Raw genomic sequence first — 7,527 nt, 5'->3', positions numbered from 1 at the left:
CGCCCCTTTCTATGTATAAGGAAAACTAAAGGATGGCTCAGGCATCTCATCTCACATCTCTCTTTATTGTGCATAGTTTGGTGCACACTATTTTTATTTGCAGCTCAACTCTTTGTGTATGCATTAACAAAAATGATAATCATCATTACTGCCACTTCATCTTAGGTTTGAACCCTTGTGACTTGTAACATTTTGGATGTCCAATGGTATGTGAGGACGGCACTAGTTTAAACATAAAATCTATAGTAAGATAATGTGCATGGATGAAGTTGGTGTATTAGAGTAAAGCTTATACATGCATGCCTCTAAAAACTACATTTTTATGATGTATAATGTAGTGGTCTTTTAAAATATTAAGTGATTTGTTTTGCAAGTTGACAATTGAAGATTGTGTTCACTCTATACATTAAATGAGAATAAACTTCATAGCGTGTTCCTTTGAAAAATGGGATGCTCAATCACAATTATGTTGACCCCTTCACGCATAGGTCATCAAATGGTTTGTCTCCTAATAGTTTTTCTTTTTTCCAACATTAGAATTACTTAAAATGATTGAGTACTGCAATAAGTGCTACCAAAACTTCTAAAATTGACATATACTAGCTTATGCATGGGTATTATATATCCTTAGGAGGGTCTAGCATGCCATCTGAGCTTTAGTAATAAATAAAATTTGTTGCTTCCTAAAATTCACATGTAAATAGTCCAAGGATTCCTATAATTGGATTGACAACTGGCAATGGATATCTATAGTAACAACAAGCTCAAAATGTAATATATAATTTATTAATCTAGGGGATTAAATAACAACAATTTTCTCTTGGGTATCATTAGACGCTTTTGGGTTGTGTTTGTTTAGATATGAATGGATTGAATCTAAAGTATTCCTTGTGGGTATTTTTGGTAAGAGATGGAAAATAGGGTACATAGGGGTAGGTATAAAAGGTGAAGGCACCAATCATTTTGTACCCAGTTTTGACATAAGTACAAGTATTTTCTCATTGCATCTCTCTCTTCTTGTCCTTTCATGGCTTCTAGTCATCTCTTTCCTTCTTTCTTATCTTTCTCTCTCCATTTCTAGTCTTTCTCTCTCTCCTCATCTAGACATTGTCTCTCCTCTACACTCTTCTTCTCTACTTCTTGTAGTCTTCTCTCTCCTCTTTCCTTCATGACAAGTGGTATCAGAGCTTAGGCTTTTGATCCATTTGATTTTTCTTATTTTTAGACATATTTTCTCCAATTTTTCACCATTAAATCTTGGACAGCACATATAGGAGCCACATGGCAGGTACTTGCAAGTATTTTACTTGGAGCAGAGACTAAACTTACAGCTCTGACAAAGATTTTGGAGAGATTTAGCCAAACCATGGGTAAACGGTAGGTTGTGCATCCATTATAGGTAATTTTTGAGGTAACTTTGAGAAAGAAGAGGTAACTCAACTTAGAGAAGTCTAAAGTAGCAGGTCATGCATCCATTACAAGTCATTTTGGAGGTAACTTTGAGAAAGAAGAGGTAATTGAACTTAGAGAAGACTAAACTTTCAGTTACTTTTTGGAGTAGAGCTTTCTTCTTCTTCTTCTCATCTTGCTTGAAGCTTCCATGGTGGATTTCTTGAAGTTGCTCTCCCCATGTGGATCAAAGGCATCAACCATTGCTTCATTAAGATTTCTCACACTTCATAGAGAAATTTTATTACCATTTCTTGATGCATCAAATGCCATGTGGATAGCCAATAGCATGTGCAAAATGAGCTAAATTCCTAGCCTATCCCTCCTCTCTCTCTCTCTCTCTCTTACTCCTTCCCTTCCTTATCTCCTCTTCTCCCTTCCCTTCGTCTCCTCCTCTTCTTCCCTCTTTTGTCTTCCTCCTCTATTCTTTCTCACCCTCTCTTTACTATCTACTCCTCTTCTTCCTCCACTATCTTCTCCTTCTTCTCTTTCCTTCTTTTCTTCTCCTTCCCTATCTTCTTTTATGTCCTCTTCTCTTCCTTTTTCTCCCCATTATCTTCTCTTCTTCTTCTTTATATTCTTTTCTCCTCCTCTATTTCCTCCTTCTTCCCTCTTTGTCTCTTCTTCCTTTCTTATTCTCCTCCTCTTATATTCTTCCTCTCTCTTCTTCTCCTCTCTCTTTTACTCTTCTTTCCTTCTACTCTCTCTCTCTCTCTCTCTCTCTCTCTCTCTCTCTCTCTCTCTCTCTCTCTCTCTCTCTCTCTCTCTCTCTCTCTCTCTCTCTCTCTCTCTCTCTCTCTCTCTCTCTCGTATGATAGAAATTGGAACACTTAAACAAAATTACCCTCACTAAGTCTTAGCTAAAGACTAAGCTTGCCATGACCATCATTAATCACACACCTCCTTCTTAATAGCCATGGCCTGAGTGTGTGGTGGCAGGGCAGTAGCTTGGAGGGTGTTGTTGAGAGAGAGATGATGAACAATGATGATGCTCACACAATTGGATGGTTGATAGTATCGAGGCAGCATGGCACGTTGATGGCGACGAGCTTGAGGAGAGGGTGGTGGCTCAATCAGATTACAATAGAGACTTGTTTGTTTCCTTTTTTCTTTTGAAATTAAGATTTTATAACCTTAATCTCTCTCCCCCTTAAGCCCTTATTTGCATGTAAGCTCGCTCAGGGACATCACATCATCTCCCCCTTAATTTAACCACTTGAAATAGAGTAGTACTTTGATTCCCTTATATTCAACCATTGTAATTAGTCCACTGATGTTTTTGAGGACAAAAATTATTTTGAGCGGGGATGGAATATATGAGATGGGAAATAGGATACATAGGGACATGTATACAAGGTGAAGGTAGCAATCATTTTGTATCGAGTTTTGACATAAATACAAGTCTTTTCTTGTTTCATCTCTCTCTTCCTGTCATTTCATAGCTTCTAGCAATCTCTTTTCTTCTTTCATGCCTTTCTCTCTCCATTTTTAGTATTTCTCTCTCCTCATCTAGACTTTCTCTCTCTTTTGCACTCTTCTTCTCTATTTTCTACAATTTTCTCTCTCATCTTTCCTTCATGACATTTTTTGAAACAAACAAATGAATACATGATTGTATTTTGCTATAAGGCCCCATTTGGAAATAATAGATTTTATGGCCTTTTGATTACTCATATATTTGAGATAAATGGAGAGTCTTTATATAGATAATATATTAAACTTAGGAGGTATGGTTAGCGGGTGATATCTTAAGTATTTCTTAAGAAAAATAGATGCATGACTATAAAGGGCCCTATTTGTAACATTGGTTTTTATAAAACATCACTTACTAGGGATATGGGATATACAAGGCTATATCTCATGTTTGAACCTCTTTTACTTGTAATGTTTGATATCCAATGATAGATGAGGACATCAATAATTCAAATGTATGATCTATAGTAAGATAATTCACATGGATGAAACTAGTATTTTGTGAGTTATCTCTCCACATGCATGCCTTTAAAAAGTGGATTTTATGTGTATAGTGCAATGCCTTTTGAAATGTTAAGTGATTTTTTTATTTAGAGCTGATAGCTTAAGATATATTGATTCTATAGATCAAGTTAGAAAAACTTGAAAGTGTCAGAGAGAGAACTAGGGGGAGAGAAAGAGGAGAGAGAAAGACTGCAGAGGAGAGAGAAAGACTGCAGGGAGAGAGAGAAATAGAGTGATGAGGAGAGAGAAAGACTAGAATTGGAGAGAGAAAGACAGGAAAGATGAAGAAGCCATGGAAGCTTGGAACAAGAAGGGAGAGAAAGATTGTAAATGTATTGATTTGTCAAAAGATGTGAAAAATTACAACTTCTCTCCTTATATACCAGTGTCTATGTGACATGGCATATTATTAGCATTCTAACTATTCCCAGCTTCTTACAATCCATCCCTTCCCAAAAGTTTTTGTCCTCAAAAACAAACCTAGAAAGAACTAAAGAAGAGATGGATAGAACAGAGTACTACTCTGTTTTACAGCTTTACAAATGGGAAATGAATGAAAGATTATCATTACAAGGGCTGAATTTGAAGAACGGAAAGAGGACCCCATTATATACATGATTTGAAGAACTTCAGAAGCAATTGGAGCCATAGAATCTTCAACAAATAGTTCCAAAAGAAAGTAGATAGCTTGCTGAAATAACAGTCCCTGCTGGACCAAATCTGCCATAACTTTTGATAGAAGTGTCCAAATGAGTTGTACCACATATCAAAACGAAGCTCTTGAAGAGTACTTTAAGCTCATGTAGATAGCTCAATTCTGAAAATGAAGTACGACAAAAACTGTTCTAAAACAGCGTGCTGTCCTGAACCAGTCTGCATCAATACTAGCTCCATAAGCAATAGGCTTCAGCCACCAATGTATCCCTCAAGTATGGATACTCATCCAATATTGAATCAGGTCTCCAAGAAGCCTCTTCAGAGGGTAAACCTCTCCATTTAATCAAATATTCCACAATAGAACGTGATCGAAGCTTCTTTTCGCGCTGACCTATAACAGCCTCTGGGATGTACTGAACAAGACCATCTTCATCAATAGGTGGCAGCTCATCAACTAAATCCACTGGATCACCATAATAGGGCTTGAGATGACTAACATGGAAGACGTTATGAATCTTTGTAGAAGAGGGAAGCTCTAGTCTGTATGCCAAATCTCCAATCCGCTTAAGGATCCTGTAAGGGCCATAGAATCTGTGGGCAAGCTTATTACTGGATCCATCTTTCAATGTAGAGTACTTGGATTTGGGCACCTTCAACAAAACTAGCTCTCCTTCCTGAAACTCTAAAGGCCTCCTCTTCTCATCAGCATACATCTTCATCTGATCTTGAGCCTTCCTTAGATTCACCTTGCATTGCTGAAGAAGGGTTTGCATTCTTTCCAACTCTTCCTTCCCATGAGGGTTGATCTTTTCATTAAAAATGACTGTGGGCAAGGGCACCTTGTAACCATACAAAGCCTCAAAGGGTGAAACTCCTATGCTCGCATGAGTGGAATTGTTATAAGCAAACTCAGCCAAGTGTAACCAAGAATCCCATGAGGTTTGGATATCATAGCAAAAATGGCGAAGATAAGTCTCCAACCATTTATTAACTCTCTCTGTCTGTCCATCAGTTTGGGGATGATAAGCCGTAGATGGAGCCAACTTAGTACCCATAGATGTAAATACCGCTTGCCAAAAGTTACTCATAAACTTTGAGTCCCTATCATGGACAATCACCCGCGGTAATCCATGTAATCTGAAAATATGCTCCATAAACTGGTTGGCCACTTGAGAAGCAGTAAACTGAATTTTTGTTGGGATAAAATGAGCTGCTTTAGTGAGTCTGTCAACCACCACATAAATACTATTCCACCCCTTCTTGGTAGTAGGTAAGCCAGTGATAAAGTCCATAGTAATATGAGTCCATTTACCCGTAGGAATAGGCAATGGCTGCAACAAACCTCCTGGCTTATGGGTGCTATCCTTATTTTGCTGACAAGGCATACACTTCATAACGAAGTCCTTGACATCTTTCCACAGTCCTTTCCAATAAAAGCTCTTGCTGATCCTGTCATAAGTCTTGAAAACTCCCAAATGTCCAGCTAAAGGTGAAGAATGCAACTCCTCCATAATTTTTCGCTTGAAAGAAGAAGTAGAGGGAATAACAATCTTGCCCTTCCACCAAATAAGACCATTTTTAAGCTAGTAATGTGAGTTTTCTTCCATAAGACTTTGCTGTAATTTCTGAAAGATTTGGCTGAATTCCTCATCTAAGAGATATGCTTCTTGTAGCTCTTCAATCCAATCACTATGTAATTCTGTCATGGTTGATACTTTGCAGGCCCACATACGAGAAAGAGAATCAGCCACTATGTTATCTTTGCCCCTTGTATGAGTGATGTCAAAGTCATAATTTTGTAATGTTGCTACCCATCGTCTTTGCTTTGGAGTGAGATTTGACTGAGTAAGGAAATACTTGAGTACCCGATGATCACTATGTACTCTGAACCGACTGCCATATAAGTAATGGTGCCATTTCTTGATTGCATGCAGAATAGCCAACATTTCTTGGTCATAAACATTCATGGCCATCTCCTTATCAGTAAGCTTATGGCTTTCAAATGCAATTACTCCATGCTCCTGAAGCAAAACAGCCCCAATGCCACGGCCACTAGCATCACACTGTATAGTAAACTCTTTAGAGAAATTCGGGCATACAAGAATAGGAGCAGAGGTAGGTAATTCCTTTAACTGGTTGAAGCTGCTATCTGCAAGAGCATCCCAAAAGAAAGCCTCTTTCTTCAACCTGTCAGTTAAAGGGGCTGCAATTGCCGTATAGTTCTTTATAAATCTGCGATAGAATGAAGACAAACCAAGAAATCCTCTAAGAGAGGTAGTAGTAGTAGGCGTTGGCCAATCTTTTATGCATTGCACCTTCTTGGGATCAGCCTGTATTCCTTTTTCACTGACTATATGTCCCAAGTATTCCACTTTAGTCTGCATGAAAGAACACTTCTTCTCCTTAGCAAAAAGCCTATGATGTCTCAACACATCAAAAACCTTCCTCATATGCGACAAATGATCCTGTAAAGTCTTGCTATAGATCAAAATGTCGTCAAAGAACACCAAGACAAACTGAAAGAGGAAAGGTTGGAGAATCTTATTCATCAGGCTTTGAAAGGTAGCTGGGGCGTTTGTAAGGCCGAATGGCATCACCAAGAAATGGTAGAGCCCACGATCAGTCCTAAAAGCAGTCTTGACCTCATCACCCTCTCTCATACGAATCTGATGATACCCTGATCTCAAATCAATCTTCGTGAAGAATCGAGCCCCCTTAAGCTCATCAAGCAAATCATCTATCCTGGGTATAGGATACATGTTCTTCACTGTTATCTTATTAAGATCCCTGTAGTCAATGCACATTCTGAAAGATCCATCTTTCTTTTTGACTAACAGGACTGGGATGCATAAGGTGAAGAATTTGGTTCAATGAATCCCATTTCAAGAAGCTCTTTGATTTGCTTGGCTACTTCCTCTCGTTCACATTTTGATAGTCTGTAAGGTGGCTTATTGATTGTCTTTGAGTTGGGTTCCAAATCAATGGGGTGATCCACCGCTCTCTTAGGAGGCAATGAAGTAGGTACTTCAAATAAATCTCTATACTCCTCAAGAAGAGCTGTCAAGGCTGGATGGTTTGCTGAATTATTGGGCTGATCCTGTGTTTCTTTGTTCAAATGCAATACAAATATCTGTGAGCGCTTCTTGTACTCTTTCTTGAGTTGTTGAATGGTGATAAGCTGAAAATCAGATCTACTAGGGATTCCCTGTAAACGGATGAGCTGTCCATTGGAGAAAAACTCCATATATAACTGTGAGAAATCCATAGTAATCCTGCCTAAGGTCATCAACCAATCACAACCAAGTACAATATCTATGGGCCCCATTTTCAAAGTGATCAGGTTTACTTTGACTTCAAAATTTTCAGCCATCTGCAAAGAAACCTGTGGGCAAATCTGTGTGCTGATTTCCTCTTCACCATTAGCCACTTGTACTCTAATGGGCT

Source organism: Lygodium microphyllum, chromosome 16 (genome assembly GCF_053477565.2).
Source record: "Lygodium microphyllum isolate KBCC chromosome 16, Lygodium_microphyllum_v1.1.10, whole genome shotgun sequence".
Classification (NCBI taxonomy): domain Eukaryota; kingdom Viridiplantae; phylum Streptophyta; class Polypodiopsida; order Schizaeales; family Lygodiaceae; genus Lygodium; species Lygodium microphyllum.
This window is presented reverse-complemented; position numbering follows the sequence as displayed.